This window comes from Bombus terrestris, chromosome 7, assembly GCF_910591885.1.
Source record: "Bombus terrestris chromosome 7, iyBomTerr1.2, whole genome shotgun sequence".
Taxonomy (NCBI): Eukaryota; Metazoa; Arthropoda; class Insecta; order Hymenoptera; family Apidae; genus Bombus; species Bombus terrestris.
In genome coordinates this window covers 23,145,277-23,169,742 of record NC_063275.1, presented here as the reverse complement: position 1 = coordinate 23,169,742, position 24,466 = coordinate 23,145,277, and the positions used below count along the sequence as shown (strand labels likewise).

The 24,466-nt window shown below is 35.5% G+C and overlaps 1 protein-coding gene across 2 annotated transcripts in view; it reads left to right on the top strand.

Moving 5' to 3' along the window:
- The first annotated feature begins 1,959 nt into the window (after positions 1–1,959).
- The window catches only part of LOC100648599 (proton-coupled amino acid transporter 1), a 51,553-nt gene continuing 29,046 nt past the window's right edge, over positions 1,960–24,466 (top strand). The window contains exon 1 of one of the 2 annotated variants that reach the window (XM_020863884.2): positions 1,960–2,170. The gene's annotated coding sequence lies outside the window, so the exon portion shown is untranslated. The remainder of the gene's footprint in view (positions 2,171–24,466) is intronic. The other variant, XM_048407623.1, reaches the window with a different exon arrangement.

Genomic DNA, 24,466 nt, shown 5'->3' with positions numbered 1-24,466 from the left:
TTTCCCAGTATATTTCCCTTTCGCGTTCTAAGTTTAATCCTTTGTCGATGTAATTTATTAAATGTATAACAAATAATTTTATCTTTGTTTAATTTTTTGTTTTAGCAAAATTACATATTATATAAGACAAGGATAACATACATTTAGGTTATCAACGAAACTTTTATTCACGAATGTTCATATTTTTATGAACATAACTAACAAAGATACAAGATTGACGAGACATTTGTTCATCCATTACGTATTATAATATATTTGCGGTATTTTATATATTTTTGCACGTTATACGTATTCTGTGCATTTCTGTACTTCCAAAATTCCCTACAAATGCATAAATGGTCGCAATTTTACGCCAAGCATGCTATTATTTCACTTTAGGTTAGGTATCTCATTCTCCGCTTTAACATAGTGTCCGTTAAGTTCTAATGACACAATAAACTACCAAAGTCTTAGAAATTAACGAAACATGTCATGCACAGATACTTATATTATGCATTCGTCCATGGCTGGTTGGATTTAAGGTCGTCCCACGCCCATAAAAATGTTATTATACGTGTATAGCCTCGTTTCTACCTGCCATAGTCTGTATATCAGGTATGAGAAGATACAGTTGGACAAATTATTCGTTAAACGGATATGACCGATATATAGATGAATTCTTCCAGTTTGATCCTCTTATTGTAGATATTTTATCTAGTGCATAGAAAAATTAGGGAACGTTGGGAAAGAGAGGAATAATTCGTAAAGGTATGTTTTATTGCTACACAAAGATGAACACGCGATGCTACGCTGATAGTACTTGAAGGCATTCTAATACATGATAAGAGCGTAATAGGAACTTGGATTGGTTATTATTCGCACGCAAAGTGGTAATCCAACGTGATTATATCGCACGCAATAACTCAGACGAACATTGAACCAGCTAAAAAGGTTCTTCTGGAGGTCGAAGAGTCCTTAAAATTTGTATTCGTGCCGCAAGCATTATACTGTACATATGTGGTTTACAATACCGAAGAAGATGTTCATGAGCTCGTAGAATCTTTAACGAGATCGTCTTTTTATTTGATTCGGCATAAATTCACCGATTAACTCGAATTTTCATATAAGAGCTAAGGGATGAAAATTCGTAATACTTCGTCATCGAAGAGATGTCATCGAAAACATATAAATTTCCAACAAGTTAGGAATAAAAGAGTAAATTCCATGGTAAAAGAACGAATTCTTAATTCGCAGATCTTAAAGTACGAATTTCCGAGAAAACCAACTCCGATAGATCCGATGGAGGCAACGATCGATAAAACCTTTTCGAAGATCTTCGATTAGAAATTTCTCTAAACTAATACGCAGAACACTTGCACGACGATTTTCCTAAATCGATACGTAGAACTGTTAACGGAAGAAGTGGAAAATAAACGCTATGAGAAGATCAATTCCAACGGAACCAATAATCGATAAGATCTTTTGGAACGTCGTAAATTATAAATTTCCGAAAAGTATCGCGAATCGATAGAACGCGATATTTAGAGAACGAAAAGTTGGACGAAAACAAACAATTTCTTAATTTCTCGATTTAACAATTTTGTAAATGTGTCCTAATCGCTCGATATCTTGATCTCTCGATTTCCCAATTTCCTCGGTCGCCATGATGTTTCCGAGAAATTCGAATCGCTCGAGACAAAATATCACAAACGTATAGAAACGTTGGTTCGATCGAGGCAGGCCATTCGGGCATGTTTACGGGTCAGAAGCACGTAGATGCGAGAAAGAAATCTGACCCTGACTTTTTCGAGGTGTCCGGAAGTAAATTTTCCAGTGGTTGAATATCTTCATCGACCCCGGGCAGGCTGATAAGCGTGTGTATACAGAGTATGAATGTATACACAGGCAGAGTCGCGTCATCACGGACGAAATTCAGCAGCCGTGAGCATTTCGCTGACGATGATAGGCAAGAATGACACCGGTTGGGAGACAAGCAGCGGCAAAGAGTATTAGCAAGTAGCGAGTGGTCTTTGGTGGTTGGTTCGAGTGTTCTCAGTAGCACGACTCCGTTTCAGTCGTGCGGAAGCAGCCGACCGTTGCACGTGTTCACGGACCGGACGATAACCGCCACCATCTATGGGTTACCAGTACCCATTCTCACATCTGGATACTTTGAATTGACTACGAAAAAGTGAGTACCGATTCTTTGTCATCTCTTCGTATGTAAACTGTCGGTTATAAATATCAGGACATTTAAATTCTCTTCTACGATAATCGATCAACTGATAGATCAGGGAATTTGACAAGTTGCGAGTAGTAGGTCATAGATCTTCCGTGAGTTTGTACAGCTTTAATTTTTCTTATTTCGTATATTATTTATCGTATATTATTGCTACTTTTTGTTGTTGTTGTTGTTATTTAATGTTATTTAACGTAGCTTTTAGTCGACTAAGGTAAAATCACTCTGACGTGATAATAGTTTGTCAAGTAGCAATATCAGTGAATCGAGTTTTGATAGTTATCGGTACAAGTTTCCGGTTGTAAATCGTAGATTTCTTTTTTATGAATTGATTATTTCTTTCTGAAATCTTCCTCGTATAATAACGTAAGTAGTAATAATAGCAAATTGACAAGTTTACAAGCCCTAGGTTATAGAGTTTCTTCTACGAATTTTATAATTTCTCGTTGAACTTCGATTGTTTTGCTATTCGAGTTGTTAACGTCATACGAGAATGTTTTTGTCGATAATGTCCTGTAAAATTTCGTCGATGGTATCGATTCGATTGTGCAAGTGCTGCTTAATTTATTCGAACAAATTTCACCTTATTTAATATGTTACGTTTTAACGCGGCGGACGATTACAGTGTAACTTTGTATTTTAATACAAAGTGACAGATTTGTAATAAAATAATTCGGAGATAAAATCAGCGAAAAGCATTGAATTTGTATTAAATATCGATAGATGTCCTGATATGACGTACGACTGCCAGTCTACATATATATATTTATGTGGTATCGTTATACTAGACTTTTCTAAACCGACCGACGAAAAAACAACTGAGAAAGATGAATCATCAAGAAATGAAATTCGGTGTCCTTTTATAGAGAATATTAAAACTGGATAAGTTGGGTATAATCGCAGGATCTCTTTTGCGATTAGAGAGTAATTTGAATTGGCTTAAATTGACTTAAATCGCGAAATGGTATTATTGTTATTTATTTGATAACGACGTTGTGGTTAAGGTTCAGATAAGATTTCCTAAGAAGCTTTACTCGTCTTTGTGCGTTGAGAAAAAAATTAAGCTTTACCTTTTTAACGTTTATTATTTATTCGAGGTTTATCGAAACTTTATTTACGAGAAGCTTAAGTTTACTATAAGTTTACGATGCTTCCTAAATCCCTGCGATAAAACGTTTCAACGCAATTCATCCGAACAACTCGCGATACGATAAAATGTTCCATCGCAGTTCTTTGACTTTTTGAAATCCTACGAATAGAATCCTAACTTGTCGATACAACATTTGTTCTAGGTTAGGTTTGCGCGAATTCATATTCCTGCGAATGTGATTAAATTCCTCATAAATGCAACATCCGCAGTTTAAATATGCTGTGTATATTGGGTCGTTCTATTATTATTTTGTTCCATTACTACAAAATGGATCGTACGTGATTCGATAAAACGATATAAAACAAACAACGTTGCGCATCCATTATTACCTCGTGAAACGAAAGAAACCTTCGCGACAAACTAATATATATAAATACGAGTCGCAAATATCGCGAATTTACGATATTATTGAACACGTTAGTTTGAACAAATAAGACGTCGTTTTCGTGGTTGATAACAAACAGTGTCCTTCATAGAGAGCACAGATGTCTCAATCGATTTTAGCGGAGCACAAATCGATCTTAAAAGAGCGATTGAATTATTTTTCGTACGAACAACGTTCGTTAGGGAGATCAGTCGAGGTGAATAGCGCCCGCAGGGCTAGTTGCTCGGTTTGATTTAGAGAAGATTTTAAATAAACTGACTTGTAATCGGGACGAAGCGATTGCATCGATAAATTGTCGCTTTTTGTCGATATTGTTTACGCAACTTAGGTGCACGTTTTACCGCGTGAAAGACGATCGAGCGTTAGCTAAGGAAAGATACGAATTTGAACTTAACGTCGAAAAATTGGGGCACGATTCATTGAAAGAATATTCGACGAAAATCGAATTTTACGAAATCGTTTTACAAAGTACGACGAACACCGACAGTTGAAAATCTATGTTCTTTAACCCTGAACGAGTGCCGATCGGAACTCTGCGGAAGAATGGATCAATTCTGACTCGTAGATTTCACGCTCGTTGCGATCGAACGCTTGTACTTCGCTGTTCAAATAGTATCGATCTACGAAGAATATTTTAAAATAAATTTAATTGTCACACGAGGATACAAAGTATTTTAATCGAAGGATTCGTAAGAAAAACAACTCTCGTCCACGGGAAAGTCTTCCATTCCTCTTCCCATACGTTTCAATGTCTTTTAACAAGAGTAATTACATCGCGAAAGAACTGTATCTAATAAATCACGAAATTATGTATATTTATCTATAGCTATACATCTCTGTTCACGTCGAACAATTTCGGATATCTTATCGAATATTTTCAGTTTTCCGTATCAAAAAGTAGCGAAGAAGTATAAATACGAAAGAGCTGTTACCTTCGGGAAATAGTGAAAATCGAAAGTCAATGAGATATTTTACTGGTATAATATCACGGTTAATTTCGTCTCAGTTATTACTCTTTAAGATTTCGTTCTCGCTGTACGTTCCGATACATTTATTCCAGCAGTTAATTATAATTCCGTGAAGGTTTCGGCAGTATCGTAGAAACGCATAGATTCGAATGGCATCGATGAATTAAAACTGACTGCGAAAATCATCGAACGAACGTGTTTAAACGAGCGAGGGAGGCGCGTTTTTCTTTGCACACTTGCAAGTCGTTTTATGTTTATTCCACGTACGAAGTTGGTTTTGTTCGATACTTTTGTACATATTTGAATGCACAGGCGTGCATTTAACTTGGTTAAACTATACACACGAGTCGTGTGAAATATGTCGAGTGACAGTCGGTAAAGTTAATGAGTCTCTGTTGATGTTGACTGTTTGCATCACTGCCATCATCATTCATAAATATAATTTATGTTTACATTCCGCATTTACGATTCTCTACAGTCAATGTCGTCTCGTTCGAAGAGTAACGTGTCTCGAACTTTATCGATTTTGATCGTAAAAGTAAGTTATTTATCAGCGTGTATTAATCAATGACTAACGCGCGATGTTACTATTAACCAATTCCAATATTCTTTGTTTAGGTTCTGTTTCTCCAGATGCGTTCGTAAAAGCACAAATCCGTAAACTATCGACCGAACGGAAGCGTGTCTAGAGAATTTTCAAATTTAATCATCTTAAGAGAAAAACAACGTATTTTAACACATTTCGGTCTATAATAAATTTTCCATTCGTCCTTGCCTCGACAATAGTACAACTTTTAATTGTATCGTTGCTGATCCAGAATTCACCTCTGTTATTAGGTTGGTAATAAAGTGATTGCAAATTTTGTCATTACCACCTATTGACAAAATCTGCAATCACTTAGTTGCCAACCCAATAGGTGGTAATGACAAAATTCGCAACCGCTTAGTTGCCAACCCAACATATTTGATCCACGACTATCGATATTCAAAGAAGTGAAATTATCGTTAGATGACGATAAGTCGAAGCTTCGCTCTCGACAGTAGAACCGTGACGATCTCTTGACAGGTTTTCTTATACGAATTATGCGATACTCGCAATGGTATATGAACGATTTTATTGATATTTTCATTCAAAATTATCGATTATCTTTTTCTCAAGCTTTTATTACCGTTGTTACCTTACCTGGACAAGGATGCAGTTATACGGCAATTAAGATAAACGTGATATCTGTTACTGTTATTTAATTTCGAGACGTAGCTACCATATCGATTCCGCGTGTCAAGATTCTACGTTAATGCAAGTTGTATCTTGTACAGATAACGTTTTTCGAGGATTATGTACAGCGATCTTAACAAGGTGCGAATTGCATCAAGCATTTTTTAATTTTCAGACATACTTGAAAGCAACGTTTTCGTGTCTTTACTTTTCTTTCTCCTATCTTGTTCGCGTTCGTAATTCTATCCGTTTATTTCAGTTAGTTTCGTCTGGTCTGTGTACAAAAATTACTCTGCTAACCTTTTTCCAATTGTTTGTCTTTTTAAATCTACCATTGATTTCTATTAACTCGTTTGACAAATGAAAATATCTAGGAAAATATGATTGTGTTTTTATCCGAATAAAAGTTAATGTTAATTCTACCGAAAGTATTTCTAGCAGTATCTTTGATAATGTAACATTTTAAAGATGTAATATTTTTGTGGAAATGTCTTTTAACTTTAGAAATAATTCCTATACATAAATCAATACCTACTGCTATTAGTGATACTGCGATGTATCACGATTATTATGACTATCATTACTACGACGAATAATGATAGAAATATGCAAATTTCTATTGTTCACCATAATATCCTGCGAACTCCGTGAGTTAAGATCATTAACACGTTGCACTTCGTGTTTATCCTATCACGTTACGAAGCCACTGTGCCTCCGTCATTATAGTCGATGATCCATTGTTAACGTTTGGCAATTATCCATATCGACTATCAATTACCTAATAAAATTAAAAATAACATATAATATCTAGTTCCTTTCTTTTTCGTATTTTAATCTCATCCTTGAAACGTTAATTCGATTCGTCGTAGGAGCACGAACAGATACAGTTTACACGAAATTTAATGCACGGGTGTTACATTAATATCGCGTTAATCGAACAGGAAACATCACAATTGTTTCGTTTAACTTGCAAGAGAAACCATGTAGAATTTGCATTCGTTTATGATACGCTCGATTATTCTCGTATCTCTTTTGTTTTCCTCGTTCTATGAAATTAATCGACAAAAGAAGCGTCTGATGAGAAATATCGATAGTTAATTTGACATTTGTGCAATCTTGGCTGATGTATCGCGACACGTGCAAGAAACGTGCTTTGTATTGCGCCGCTCACACAGCTCGCAGCAACTTTGCATACTTTTTGAATGGGTGGAAAAGAATGCGAGTTTCCTATACAAACACGTCCAAGGATAACAAGTATAATAACGAGTACGTAGGATTTCAGTCAATGATCCTGTTTATAAGAAAGTCATATCGATATGTTCGTCGAAACTGAACAAGGTCGTTGAATTTTATTATATTTTTTCCATGATCTTAGATAGCGGCTTGTTTTGTTTATTCGCACGAATATTCGATGCTATTCGCGTTATTATCAACGTTGCGTGTTCTAAGTCTCCGAACAGCAATCCGTCGTTTCAGGAATTAAGTTTATCTCCCGTTCTCGTTTTTCTACGTTGCTTCTCTTCTTCGTATAATTGATATTCTGCTTATCGGGATATTTGAAAAGTTGCTCAATTAAATAACAAACGTTCGCCTTCGTAAAATTTCACATTGTCCTTGGAACTTTACTCTTATCGTACAATATCGTGTATTTTAGCATTGGCTTGATAACTCGCTGCGTTATTTGGTAGGTAATCGACAATTAGCTGTGTCGAAAGCTACGAATATTTCTGTTTCAGCCTCATCTCCTCGTAATATTTCATTTTCACGCTACGCGTCGTACCATGGTACATTCCACTCTATTTCGTTTATCTGCAATTTTGCAATGCTTCGGTCACCGAAAAATTTGGAAAACATTCAGAGTCGCTTACTGACGTCTCTGCTTCGTTGTCCCATAATTTCCCAAACTAATAATTAAAAGGACAAATTCATCTATGCGCGAACGAAACTAAAGGATGCAAATAGGTCCTACGGAAGGAAGTAGCAAAGTTAACGTTTCAAATATTTCACTAATCGTGCGTTTAACAAACCGCAAAATTTGTCCTTGCGACTGGTTTTGCAATGTGGAAAAATGTCTTCTTTTTACTTATCGTCGTATTAACGATTCAAGGCTCTTTAATAATGACTTCCTGTTACCTTCTGTGTCTGATATTCCGCTTGATCTATCGAGATAACGCGTAGGATTCAGTAAAACGTCTGCTGAAATAATCGTGACGAAACGGACGAGCAACGAGTTAATTAGATAAAGAGATCAGAACGTTAGCCTAATTTCTTATCGGTTCCTTGTTAGCTGGGATTGTTGCGTTGGTCAACGTCCACGGATGTTCAATAACAAGTTTGCAAGAACGGTCTCGACCTCGATCGAGGCAAAAAGTAAGAAATCTGTATTTTTCCTCGACGGCCACGACCATCTTTCACGAATTCTCTTATCAAATTGACTCTTGGTATACTTAGCAGAAATAGATCTTTATCGTGAGAGTAATAAGCTACACGTTAATCATCTTTCAATCTCGATCTGTAATTTGATTAGGGATATACTTGAGAATCGTCTGTGAAAGCAGCTTAGATATACACTTTCATTGTAAAGTGTCATCCTGTTTTGCATACGAAAATATTGAAAACCGTACGATAACCCAACTATGTACGTGTCAGTGTTGGATAATAAATAATTAAATCTGATATTCTGACTGTATACATAGAAATGCTACTTGTAGAAATAATTATAATAAAAATTGTATGTTGAAAATGAGATGGGAATATATATATATATAAATATAATTTATTTGGACCAAAATATCATTATATATATATACATAATTGAAATAAAAATTGTATGTTGAAAACGAGATGGGAATATATATTTTATATATATATTATACTTTATATACTACTTATTTACTATTTATTATACTATATATACTTGTTATACTTTATACTTTATTATATTTTATATGTATATTATATATATATACATAATTGAAATAAAAATTGTATGTTGAAAATGAGATGGGAATATATATTTTATATATATATTATACTTTATATACTACTTATTTACTATTTATTATACTATATATACTTGTTATACTTTATACTTTATTATATTTTATATGTATATTATATATATATACATAATTGAAATAAAAATTGTATGTTGAAAATGAGATGGGAATATATATTTCATATATATATATATATTTCATATATATATTCCCATCTCATTTTCAACATACAATGTTTATTACAATTATATATATATATATATAATGATATTTTGGTCCGAATAAAAATTAACATTAATTTTGCCAAAGGCATCTGCATCTTTTTGGTAATTGAAAGAAAAGAAAGCTTTAAGAGTACCAAGGGAATGTTGAAAAGCTTCGTTAGAATATTTCATCGCGAATTAGTAACAGTAGTCTTGAATTTCTAATATTTTTATTTTTCTTTCTCGTTTTGCTTCAGCGTCGAGTCAGAGGGCAGTGTTGTTGCAATATTTTGTAAGGGCCATTACGTGATAACGATGAAAATTATCGAGAAAATTATTTTGCTCGAACTACATTTTCGTTACATTACATTACATCATATGAAATATGTCAATAGTGCTATACTTATCAAGTTTAATGCTTATTACACTATTACTTAAATGTGTTAGCTATAACTGTAGATGGTATCGAATATACGTATTACATATACTCGTAGATTTGTATCTGACTGGAAGTATTTCGAGCATTTAATTCACACTTGAAAAAGACAATAACTCTTATATCGTATAAGTATTTTGAAAAACGTAAGTGGTACTGTCAAATACGATCACGAGTATTTATTCGACAGTTATTTCCCAAGTACCTGGAACTGAAATTTACGATAATTTCCTGTTTATAGTATCGATAATCTAATTAACATTTATCAATAGAGCACTCGAGTTACAAAACTACTACTACCAGAGCTATGTTGACAAAATTGTATTCTCTTAATTCTCAAGGTACTTGAATATCTTAAACGATATCTCAAACGTTGCTCGTTCTGTAATTCGACGCTTTTTAATAAGTTCGCTGAACGTAAATTTGCTTTAAAATACAAAACGTCAAATGTAAAACGAAACATTTGCATGGAAATTGGTATTGAAAATTCTATCTTTAACTATGATACCAAAGATGATTTGCACAGTCGAGGGAACCTTCAGACTTATCGAACAGCCATCAATTTGTTCAACTGCATTCGCGAAACTAAAGTTCCACGTATATTTTAACCATAACGTTAAAAATAGATCGACAACGTCGACTAAACTTTTGTTAAACTAAATCAAACATCGACCCGATAATTTTTCCAATTACGTTCGCGAAACTAAAGTTCCCCTGATTTCTTTGTTATTTCGTAGCTCGGTTTCCGCAATTCGTTGTTGTTTGTTCATTTTCCTATCCTCGTTGGCACGGCAAAGGAAATTTCCTCTGATCTTCGTTCTCCAATTCCCATCGCGGTCGATTCGACCAGGCAATGATGTAATCGAATCGGTTCGTCGCCGATAAAAACGTATATGGAGGAATCAGTGAAAATGACGATTTTGTATTGGTTGGAAAGCGTGTTTTAATGGAATAGCTGTGTCGAGTAACTGGGTCGGTCAATGCTGAAACGCGGTGAACCAGTGTTTCTCGCTGCTTTCCTGTTTCCTTTCAAAGAACTTGAGATACTACGTTCGTTCTCCGAGTGTTTGGCATCGATGATGGAAAGTGCGTTACGTTACTTTGAAGGGGAAAAGCAAGTCGTTCGTATCGACGAGATCCGAATTTGCTTCGTTATTCCTTTTTCTCGGATATTTCCAGATATTCGCCTTCCGTTCGATTTAGATTCAACGATTCGATCTAACAAGTTCGTAATTGAAGAATCAAGAATGACAAGTAAATTTTGTTTCTCCTTCGTTGGATTTAGATACGACGATTGAACGTGATTGATAAATTTCGTTGATCTTTAATTGAATTTAGATTTAGTGATGATACGTGGAAGATAAAAGAGTTCGTTTCATTGTCGTTGATTTTAAACGTAATTACGAAATGTAATTAATAAATGAATTTCAATATTTTAATCATATTTCTCTGATTCGTTTTTGTTAAGGTTCTTAATATATCTCAGACTTCGATGATTCAATACAGATGTTTCGTGTTACCATCGATGGCAATAACGTTGCTCCCTAAAAGAAAACTCTTCCGATTCGACGAGATTAGCATCTGACTGATTACTTAAAAATTTTGTTTGTTCCAACGTTATGTTTCCAAAGTAGCTTGAAAATTTTCCTTTCGATTTCTATCTTGTTCGATTCAAATTTCATCGTGCAACGATAAATTCAATATCTGAATTTACTATCGACGTTTGTTAAGCTGCTCGTCCTACTAATCTTTTAGATTTCTTTCTCTTTACATTTACAGTGGTAAAGTTAAACATTTCAAGCGTTTCTGATCGATATATTTCCATAATCTAAAACTATCAGCAGCCCTTGTTCTGTTATACTTATCGTTAGAATTTAAGGACAACGATCAAATACAAGCAATTAACGTTAATATTAAGAAATCTCTGAAATTAATTATTTTTTCAATATTTTAGACGTCACGATACATACACGTATGGTTGTGGTAGATCAATCTCTAATAAATAGTAGGATTTAATTATACATTTTGAAATTAATTTTTACACCCATTTTGACAATTATCTTTTAGATTCCTTTTTCCTTAAATTTACATTTTCCTACTAGAACCAACAATATAAACTATTATAAACCATGTCATTGAATCGCTCCAAATGAAGTTACTGAAAATTCTCAATGCGAATTGAGTGTAAATATTCTAATAAATAAAAAAAAAAATTTACATTCGACGGAGTAGCAAGGTTGAACGTTTCAAGCGTTTCTGATCGTTATATATTTCCATAATCTAAAACTACCAGAATATTAACGTTAATATTAAGAAACCTCTGAAATTAATTATTCTTTTAATATTTTAGACCTCACGATACATACACGTATGCTTGTGGTAGATTAATTTCTAATAAACAGTAGGATTTAATTACACATTTTGAAATTACTTTTTACACCTATTTTGACAATTATCTTTTAGATTCCATTTTCGTTAAATTTACATTTTCCTACTAGAACCAACAATATAAACTATTATAAACCATGTCATTGAATCGCTCCAAATGAAGTTACTGAAAATTCTCAATGAGAATTGATTGTAAATATTCTAATAAATAAAAAAAAAAAAATTTACATTCGACAGAGTAGCAAGGTTGAACGTTTCAAGCGTTTCTGATCGTTATATATTTCCATAATCTAAAACTACCAGGAGTCCTTGTTCTGTTATACTTGTCGTTAGATGTTATCAAATACGAGCGATTAACGTTAATATTAAGAAACCTCTGAAATTAATTATTCTTTTAATATTTTGGACGATACGATACATACACGTGTGGTTGTGGTAGATTAATCTCTGATAAACAGTAGGATTTAATTACACATTTTGAAATTACCTTTTACACCCATCTTGACAATTATCTTTTAGATTCCTTTTTCGTTAAATTTACATTTTCCTACTAGAACCAACAATATAAACTATTATAAACCATGTCATTGAATCGCTCCAAATGAAGTTACTGAAAATTCTCAATGAGAATTGATTGTAAATATTCTAATAAATAAAAAAAAAAAAATTTACATTCGACAGAGTAGCAAGGTTGAGCGTTTCAAGCGTTTCTGATCGTTATATATTTCCATAATCTAAAACTACCAGGATATTAACGTTAATATTAAGAAACATCTGAAATTAATTATTCTTTTAATATTTTAGACGATATGATACATACACGTGTGGTTGTGGTACAATAATTTCTAATAAACAGTAGGCTTTAATTACACATTTTGAAATTACCTTTTACACCCATTTTGACAATTATCTTTTAGATTCCTTTTTCGTTAAATTTACATTTGACAAAGTAATAAAGTAGAACATTTGAAGCGTTTCTGATCGTTATATATTTCCATAATCTAAAACTACCAGGAGTCCTTGTTCTGTTATACTTGTCGTTAGATGTTATCAAATACGAGCGATTAACGTTAATATTAAGAAACCTCCGAAATTAATTATTTTTTTAATATTTTAGACGTCACGTATGGTTGTGGTAGATCGATCTCTGATAAACAGTAGGATTCGCGATCACAGATATTCAGATTATCACAGATAATGATGGTTGTTTGCAAATAGAAAGAACTTTTTATTATCAGCGATTAACGATTCTGCGAATCAACCTTGTTAGATTTTTTCAGCAGTAGACAACGGCATATACGTGAAAGTATATTTTTGCTGCTGCGTATCGCGTTGAGACATATCCGCAACGCAATTTGTCGAATATATCAGCATTCGATTTATATATAGTCAGATTTGTTGAATTTCTTTCGGTTGTATGCATTATTTCATTCCTTTCAGTTCATTCGCTTCGTATATTTTCCTTAGTATCTCTTAAGGTGTATTTACATTTTGATTATTAAATATTCTTCGTTACATCTGACAACAAAGTGTCTGGATTCCTCTTGGACGAAACTTATCGTACAACGTTGAGTAAAATATTTTCGATACGAGATCGTAGAACGTTGTTTTCCTTGTTGAAAAGTTGCAAACGTTATCGTTCGCTTTCTCGTTCGTAATCTGGCGAACGATTTTAAAACGCGATTTTAAATTGCCGAATGTTATGCATACTCATGCTCGTCACTGATCAGTGTAAACATACTAACAATATTATATGTTTCATAAACGGCGCATCTCGTATACGCAGCGCCGCTTTTGATCCGAAAATAACACGATTTTCTAAATGAGTACACGACGCGTTATTCTCGGCTCTAAAATTCCCTTGCATTCTGTTGGAAGAAACGTTTGAAATACTGAAAATGTAGCTCTATCGCGATTAAACGTAACAACAGGTCGATCTATACCGAAGATTTATGAAAAAGAAACTGATTCTCGCTTTAATAACTTAAGTTCCTGCAAAATACGATTTATCAGAATAAAATAGCAACGAACGTAGTGGAACATTTTCAGTGAAAGATAACGATATGAGATTGAATATTCGCAGAGACTACTCCACTAAACCTCCGTCGAACGATCGAATAGAAAACAGGGAAAATAACGAATTAACAATTTAAAGAATTTACGCTCGTTTACTCGTTCGACGTTCAGAGAAAGAAGCTTGCCCGTTGATAATTCCGCAATTGAAATAACCGTAATTAAAGTAATCGTAATTACAAAGTCAAAGTCAATGAAAGTTAACTTGCTAACTTAATTTTAACGAGTTAATAATAGAAAATGTAGAAATTGTATGCAATACAGAGTTAAATATAATGTAATTCGGATCGTTTCAGCACCCAACGAAATGTTAATTAAAAACACTTATTGGGAGTGTATCAAGAGCAAGAACGGATCAAAGTCGGGCCAATAGGAAGGCTAATTCTAGCCAGAGGCGATGTTCTGGCTCGGACGATGTGTTTCTTCCTGGTTGCATGCGGTAACGCGGTGCATACGCGAATTTCTCGAGTTTGACGGGGCGCCACGTTATCGAACCCGTCCGCGCGTATCTTCGCGACCGCAAACTTCGATGCGAGAAATGCGTACCTGACGTTAGTTATTTTTGTAGGTCGGGGGCCATTTATACTCGCATTTAGGACATATACGGGACGAATCGTAAATTTCGAAAGCAACATTTTGTATCGTATTTGCATTGTACCGTGCAATGGATTATGTCAGCGAAGGTGAATTTAAAATAAACTCGTCGCTTCTTTCTCTCTTAGCTTTGCTATTTCTAGCGATCTTTATTTTTTTTCTTTTTATCATTGCAGATGATGATTAACGAACGTTCGCTTCTGCTTGCGTATCCTTATAGAAACATGTAAGATCGTAAATCTGGGGATAATTCAGGGATCGATTCTGTAGTCTGAAAATCGAGTTTTTATTATGAAGTAATTAATAAAATACAAAAATAAACAACGATTAATATGCGTCTATAACGATAAATAACAATAGTTATATAAACGGGAAATAACAAGTCTTTGGTACAATGTTTACCTGAAAATCGAGAATCGATTTTCAACGTCCTGAGCTACCGATCTTTCTTCTTCGGTCTTTGAAATCTTAAATAACTATTCTGTAACCTTGTCTGTCTCTAATGTAACTCTCTGTCCGTCCGTTCGGGAAAAACGTGCTTCAACCCTTTGAGTGCTGTGGGCGCATATAGGTGTCTGGCGAAAGCTATCGGTGTGGACTAAGGACATATATGTCGGGGAGTCAGTAGGATTAGAGGTGTGGGCAGGCAACGAATCTTCACCAGTAGTAGCCATTGTCGAGGTGTGATCCAGAGTTTATTAACACAAGTATGGAGATGTGAGACTTGACAAATAAACTGCGGCGGTTAGGTAATCGCGATGCGAATGACAATAGTCTGAGGTCCGATAACGAATACGCGGTCAACGGGACTCTTTTATTCTTTACTCGTCGGCAACGCCTAGGTGGTACTCTCAGTTAGCACGCGAAGTAAGCAATCTATCGAAATGATGCCTTAGATGAAATCGTACTCGAAGCTCTCTCGGTGACGCGGTTTAGGAAAAACTGCCCCACTCTCTAGCGGCACCAGATCTTTTATATTCGTTTTTTTTTTTTTTTTTTTTTTTTTTTTTATTTATTAAAATTCACAATTTGTCCAATTTGGACATTTGGTGGAATTTTTTAACGGTTAAATTAGCATGTTGGTGGCTACCCCCAGCGGGGTACCATCCTCGTGTTTCTTAGGTTATGTCCTTTATAAGGTCTGCTGGGTGCTTCCTTTTTAGTCTTCTGTCCATATTTGTGATTTTGTATGTTTCCGCAGCTAGCCGGTTTATGTGTGTTGCTATTCTTAATTTGTATTTCTCGGAGTATCTGTTGATTTCTTCCTTGACCGTTGGCATTCCCAGGTCCCTTCGTATATCTTCGTTTCTGACGTACCAAGGTCCGTTTACTATTGTCCTGAGGATTTTAGCCTGTATTACCTCTATTTTGTTTATATGGCTCATTGCTGCCGTCCCCCATTTTATATTCGTGGAGACAAGTCTTCGTTCGGAGAGTGAAGGAAATTGCCGTTGTTGTTAATTGATCAGTCTTTGGAAGTGTCCTTCACGGAAAAGACTGTTTGCCTATTTTCGTTAATCAAGGTTTAGGGTTTATGACGGGTCATTAGGCTGGCTGCAGATGTTTTGCGAATATGTCTCGACAACCGGCAATTGACCTACCCATAAAATAGGGTCTGCTTATGGCGAGCCATGAGACAGAAACCATTAGTGTGCTTACTGTCGAGTGCCGTTACAACTATTTCTTTTTATGGAGGGCTATAGACTTTTCCATGACTTTGTTAGAAAATGTTCGTCCCTTGACCGCGGCTACGTTCGGTGACTGTTTGTCATCTCGAACCCAAACTCATTCTCATAGATTGCAGGCAATTACAATCGGGCTGAAGGACGGTGATTGTTTAACTACGGCTATGGCGGAATCCAAACTACAATATTAGGGGTTTTTCCCCGGTTTTCGACGGAAGGCTCCGGTGTCTCTCCATCTCCGACATATATATGCGCTTTCTGTAAGTGCCCGGCATGGGCTAAGGACGCATGTATGGGTTTTTCAATTTTTCCGAACACCTACGCAGAAGTGATACTATTACGTTTGTGTGAAATAAATATAAATGCATTCCTTACGGCAGTAAACAAATGCCAATAGCGCCTCGTTATTGTTGAAGTGGTCACCACTTGTAAGAAAACTCTACATCTGGTTTTTTTAGTTTTCTCAAGCACTGAATTTTTCACACACAACTAAATTATTAACTCGTGTTATATTTACTAAATTTAGTTTTCTAGTTTATCGTTTTCTAGTTTATTACCCAAATTCTAGTTAACTGTAAATTTCCATGTTTATAATAAATAATTAAAAATAACTAAAAAATAACGCTCTTGAATCGTTTAATCTCGTGCAAAAGAATTACTATAACTTATTACGATTTGCGCTTTGAGTAGTCAATCGACAGAGTTCAGTCTAACGAAAAAGTATTCCGTCCACAGCGATCGTCAGCGTTAGACGCGCGCCGTCCGTACGGACGACATAGGCCGCGTGTATTCAGCACTCAAAGGGTTAAAATGGTCGTCCGTAAAACAAAAGAAGATCGGTCTGCCCGTGAAACACAGCCTGTCGTGCTACCCGTAAAGCAAAAAGAATCCCTATTCTACATGAACTCTAGGGAGTTTACAAACATGTAGCTGTGGAAAAACGATTAAAAAATTATCCGTGAGTTGTACGTGATTCTTTGATATTCTTGTATCGTTTCTGTTAGGACAATTAGAATTATTAAATCCGTTAAAGTGAACGTTAAAGTCTCTAATTTCGTATAATTACTAGGAAAACATGCAACGATATTTCTGACGAAGATAATTGTCAAATATACAATTATTTATAGCGATAATTGTCTGCCTACGGTATATTTAGATACAAAATATCTACAGGTCGGTTGTTCTAGCGTCTAAACAAGAAATGTATACGAATTTTGCATTTTTTTATACAGTTAATTTTGCAGATTAAATATCGTTTTTCTTACTCTCGCTTGACGACGCGTTTGTCGAGCAGTAAAAGGCTTTACCGTGAGATTATGTGCTAAATAGCAATCGTTGGATAATTGTTGCATTCCGAGAAAATTACACCACTTCTTTCGTTAAATAACGTTAAAAGGTACGTTACAATCGTACCATCGGATAGAACGAGTCGTTGCCGTATCGTATGACTTGCCTTTAAACAGCTTTACGATTTATTCAATTTAAAAGCTAATTGTATAAATCGTTCTGAGAAACGATCGAATCAGAGAGACTGATGACGATTCGCATCCACGGTGATCGTAATTGCACCCAGTGTCCTAATCCTGTCAATAACCGTGTTAAAAAGGTAATTGCTTTAAGAGCGTAATTCATGCGCCCTTTTGCCATTCTAATCAGCCAGATACGTTGCTACGAATCGAAGAATATGGCCACTAATTTATAATTGGTAGCCTCTATGTTTCGTCGCGATTATTCTCATCTGTTCGTGCCCCTTCGATTCTTCTCTATTTGCTCCGCCTTGTAATTCAGTCTCGCCGTGTTCTTCCCGTCATTTTCGACCCAATTGTAGCTTTTTAACTTTTTTTTATTAAGCTTTTTAATTTTTTATTATTTTTTAACTTTTTTAATTAGAACTACCACACCAGTGAAATTGACTGGTTTTACAATTTTATTTTCAAATTCCTACTTCGTGTTATATTTTTTTCCGTAATGACGTAATTCCTTTCGCAACGATAACTAAAAGAATAATATAATGAATGTTATTTTGGTTTCTATGTATTCAAACTGAAAATAATTTTGTACCAAGACTGCTTGTACCAATACCAGTCAAAATGACTGGCTCTTCTCAAAGTGTAAAAGGGTCCTGCAATCAGTTTATCGAATCCCAATTAACCAGTTTCCTCCTGTTCAGATTATTAGATGTATAAAGAGAGAAAACGCGTAAGGTAGAAAATATATATTTAATAGAGAAGTGTAATAATAGGTAGGAATACAATTTGAGCTGGTCCAGATCCGCACGCTAGCGGTGTTACCTCGTAACTGAAAACCCCTTTTTTTTTTTTATCTTTGTTTATTAATTCCAGGTTTTTTACATATTTTTTTTACATCATTTTTTTCCAGAATAAACGCTGGATTCTAATTGTAGGGTGGTACAGGCAAGAGTACCGATACGCGACGGTACGACGTAGCCATGCATTATTACATTCTTTTCTCTTCTTTTTTTTTTTTTTTTTGAGATTATTAATGTTAAATAAAATAAAATTAAGCCGCTGTTGCGCTGTGCTTATGTACGATATTTTAATTTATGTCCTGAAAGCCTGGACGCAAAAACAGGACAGTTCGCTAGCCTATTAGGAGGGGCTGGGAGGGGATGGACTGGGATGGACTGGGAGGGGTGGGGAGGGGTGGGGAGGGGTGTTCTGTGGGATTAGTATAATATTTGTTTATCTATTTACATATTTACATATTTACATATTTACACTTTTATTCGGTGAGCGTTGCCGTTCTGTGGCTCTTTATCTTGTTGTTTTTTGTTGTGGATTCCGTATCCACCAATATTTTTTTGTGTTTTTTCTGTGTTTGTCTTCTGTATCCTTTTGGGGGAGGGCCATGTTGTATCTCCACCTAGTGTCTGCCGTGCGGCCATTTAGGTAACTGAAAACCCCGAAGCCAACGTCGCCTGTCTATTGTTTATGGTCTGCCTTCGTGCCAGTCTTTCCTCTATATGCTGTCGATGGCTTCGGCGCTTGAGAAAACTAAAAAGACCAGATGTAGAGTTTTCGTAGAAGTGGCGACCACTTCAACACCTCGTTTTCTACAACTTCCCGCACGTTTTTCAAATTTTTATTGCGTATCATTCGATATGACGATAACAGTTATCAGAAAAATCCCCGATCGATCGCTAGATGCTAATACTAGAGATATCACACCAGTCAAAACGACTGTTTCTACAATTTTATAAATGTGTCAATCCTCATTTAGGGATTATGGTCTCAGATGGATTAACAATACCAAAAATGTACTACGTAACGTGGAATTGCTTCTGTAAGAAAATAATAAATCAATAAATATACAAATATTCTATTATTACGTATTTTTTAAAGATCAGTCATTTTCAATGGTTTTGGTAGAAATAGCTTCGTGTTAACCATCGGTAGCTCTAATGTTAAGCCCCAGAAGTATCAAGTTAGACGATCTATTTAACTTAATCCGAATCTGTCTAATCTATCGGGTTGTCCAAAAAGTTGTTTTCGTTTTATAAGGAAATAATAGACGCACAATGTTTTTTTGCTTTATATTAGTTTATCGAATTATGCACGAGCATAGAATAATAGAAATATAACGAAACGGATTATACCTAATTTAATGAAATAATATAAAACAGAAATTGTTTATCTATTATCATCTTATGAAACGAAAGAAACTTTTCGCACATCCTAACATAGAAATACCAAAGTTAGAAGATAAAATCAGGAAAAAAGTTCTTATTGGTGTGCGTATTTTCCTAATCGCGATACAGTTGTATTCGCGATACTCGAGCGAAGTTCGGAAAAAATTTGACGTAAAACAGACGTTATTATATTCATCCATATAAGTTGTTCATGGTGGGTGTTCAAATATTTCCGTGAGTCACTATGTGCTACTAGTATCATATTTTTACACGTGACATCATTGACCTCGTGTAACTTCCAAGGTAGCACTGAACGAACTATGAACGACGACTTGGCCAAGTATTTCGCTTTTATTTCTGCGAAAAGATCCGAATAATATTTCACAAAAAAAAAAAAAAAAAAAAAAAAAGAAAAAACACGATACTCCACGATGGAAACTCAACACCGAAACGATAACAAGGCAAAGTCACCTTTGACATAGCGGCGAGGAATAACGAGAGATTCGATCTTCAAGAAGAAGAAATGTTCACCTTGCGTAACACCTTTTCATCGCCATCGTTGAACCGTTGATACGCCGTTGTGTCTGTTTAAATGCAAATCGTTGCACGCACGTTTCCTCGTATCCGTATCGTTGCATTTGTTCGACTCATCGAGCGATAAACGTTAATTGGCTATTGCAATTTAGATTGTTCGCAAGTCGTACCTGCGGTAAACATGTATCGAATCGAGTTCAACGAGACGCGCTGGCTGAAACGTTCTATCGTAAGTTAAACTCTACATCGAGTAGTAACATCGAGTAACATCGATTCGACGTAATTTAGAACGAACGACTCGCTAAAAATAAATAATTTCGCTAGACTTTACGCGAGATTTGGAATTTGAAAAGACAAAGTTCGATGGTAGGGGTAGACCGTTCGATAAAGTTTCATTGTTCCCAGAGTTCCCTCAAATTGAAGATTTTGCCATTTGCAGAGCCTCTATCGCTTTATCTGAACGTTAAAATTACAGATTCTGTCATTCGTAGATTCTCGAAGAATCTTCGTCTTCGGACAACTCTGTGCTTAAATTAAATTTTAATAGAAAAATTGACATACTTCCAAACGTTAGCATAGAACGCTACGGCTGATCGTAATGTCTTGGAGGTTCATCAAACGATCCATTAAACAAATATCAAGCTTGTATGCATTGTACTTCTCGTATTCTGTATTTACTTTATTTTTAGAAGAGACACACTCGCGATATTCGACTCGCATTCGACCGCTTCCTAACCTAACGACGTGACTCGTTCGCTTGGGTTACAACCTATCTTTTACGATAAATTAGTATGCTTTTTAGCCAACGAATAGAACGCAACTCTGGTATTGCACGAGTATAATATCGGACAATGAATGTGATCCACTTTCGCGAATTGTGCAACAGAGCAGCACGTAAAAAGCGATACGTCTCGACTATCGCACGAGCACGACGTTATCTCGTGATACGTCCGGTCGAATCTTCGATTAGTTGCCAATTGCTGTCTGTCAAAATCTCAGTTAATATGTATATGGTTTTATGTCGTTGATATCTAATTGTTTTCTCTCGTATGACACTTTAATATCGTAACTATCCCTTTCATCGTACATGTAACTGTCTTAACATTATGAAATTGCAGATAACGCTTATCGATGTTATCTTCTTCGCGAGCTCGTCAAATACATAGTAAACTTATCAGCGCATACTTGTAATTATAACTTCATTTATGCAGTACGACACTTTTCTCTTTACTTTTCGATTTTGTGTTCTCCGAATGTTCTCGAGTATAAGGAACGAGATCGAGCGAAACTGCGTTTGGAGGATTAAACATAGCTTTTTATCGTTCTTGCACTGATATTTATGCTTTAATCCGGAGAATGATCGTAAGACCGTAATGAGCATTCCTTGAGCAGAGCAACGCAATTAAATTAATCCAATCGACAGATAAGAGGTTATTTATTCGATAGTAACACGTGAAACGTTCGTTTTTCTCTCGATCAATATTAATATCCTCTTAGTTGTCATCCAAGTGTGTTTATTAATTGGCACGTATACAGTTGATACAGCTTTGTTTCGATCAAGATACAATGTTATATTTTTATTTATACATCTCATAGAATATAGATGTATATTTTATGCGTAACTTGATTTATATTAATCTCCGAGACTGAACAAGTCTTATCCGAGAAGGCTTACATTATTAAAATTGAAAAAGTTTCTAAAATTATTGATTCTTTTTTCCGACTACTCGCGACGAAAGTGAAACTTTCGTCAAACGTAGAGAACACAGAAAAGTAAATAAACCTAATAGAAAAGTTTCAAAATTACTTTGCGATTTAATTGCACGAATGACGCCATAGCGTTTTAAAAATTCCACTAATTATAAAATAATTCGAAATTCAATTTCATATTTGATTATCTTCTTATTGAAATTGAATTTCGAATATATATATATAGCGATAATACACTGGATTTTCTATTAATTTAACGACACAAGGTAGCCACTCCTACGCTAATCCTGTATTTGTCTATTTAAACTTGGTAATTTTCGGGATTGAAAAGAGCAAGAGGAAGCGACTCTTTAGACGAGAAACGTAACAAACGAAATGTTCGAACACCGCTAATCGTTTCCTTGTACAAGGCCGAGAATTTCGTAACGAGGAAGCTCTCAATTACACCAGGTGTCATTCAGCCGAGCGAGAAAGGACCATCGTTTTAGGTGTCAAACTAATACGACGGTAATTACGACCTACACTCACCATACTTTAACAGGATAAACGGCTTGAATATAATAATTTTTCTCTGAGGCACGACCGTTTAAAATATTTCATGTAACGTAATCATGGATGACTGAATGGACGTTTAAAAACATTGAGTACAAAAGAGTATAATTGACATATAACGTTCAAACAGCTCGAAATAACTATCTTGCGATAACAGTTTCTTATTCCTTTGATTTATTTTTACGTGTAGAGTAACCTTCCCAGTCTACCGTGTGACTTGGGACGTTTCGTATGCAAATACATGTGATGAGGTGATATTGGGTGTAGTGCGTTAAATAATCACTCGGTATTTAGGTCAACAATATATTTATTAACAAGTCTTCTTTTGATCGCGTCGCGTATCGCTCTCAGTTTCGCTAGTCAATCTCGCTGCGCGGTTACGACTCAACTTTATCGCTTCCTGGTTCAAACTTAACTGTCGATCGGATTCGATTCTTTTCTTTTTGTCGCCCCTCAATATCCCCACTATTTACGCGTTTGTTAGGCGTTCGCGACCGTTGCCATGCACGCCTTCTTCTCGAACATTCGGTGGAAGGGTCGTGGAGGTATTGATGGTCCATTCTTTTTGTCGCCCCTCAATATCCCCACTATTTACGCGTTTGTTAGGCGTTCGCGACCGTTGCCATGCACGCCTTCTTCTCGAACATTCGGTGGAAGGGTCGTGGAGGTATTGATGGTCCATTAGGCACTTCGTTTTGGCGATATACATTGTTGCCACGTGCCGCCACACAATTGCTCTGGAAAGTGTCTATTTGTACGATTTAGGGAACGATCATCTCCTTATGCTCGAGATTTTCTGTATCTTCGACGTACATACTCGTTACATACAGCTACATACAAGAAATACATACTAGTAGCTCTTTATACCAAATAAATATCGTTACGCTCGGATATCCTGCACGTTTCATTACATACAAAATTTTAAACACTGAGTTAAAATTTTTTCTTACGCTCGTCCTATTGTTCAGCATTATTCTTATTATTATAGCTTTAACCCTTTCGCTTCGGCAGTCCAGTCCGCCAAAGTACTGTCACTGAACGGAAACGCGCGCCAGAAATATGCACAATGTGCGTGGTTGCTGTATATACGTTTTCCTAAGACTTAAATAACAATAATTCTTCTAAAAACCGTATATGAAATATCGTTTCACTGTCAATGGATTTAATAGATTTTTTAGCACGAAACAGTATACGATCGTCTGGATGTTCGAAATATATTGCGTGGAACGTTTTGATGCTGTTTCAGCAATGAGTAACTTTAAAAAGTGATCAATCCAATATGTCAATAAAATCAACAGAAAATGTTCTGCCGATAACGAAAAAATATATTATTGACTACAGATGGCACTTGTATATGCATCATTTGAATGCCGAATATATGGGGTGCCGGACTCAGGAGTAGTCGCGTGGTCGCCGCCTATATGCGGCGCTCGTACCCACAGTTCATCTCGTGGATGTCGCCTATAAGCGGCGCTCGAAGCGAAAGTGTTAAACGTTTATATCTCTATATGTCTGAATCAGTTTATATCTGTAAACCTAAGATTCTTCGACTTTCCTAGCATTAGTAACCTCATGAATATATAAAACATTTAATTCCATCATTGGTAGCTGTCTGTCATGACCCGGGATTCGGGAGTTTTCCTTCCTTTTACCGGTATGTACTGTTACGCACTCCATAAGGGTTTATCGCGTGCTATGGTCGCTGG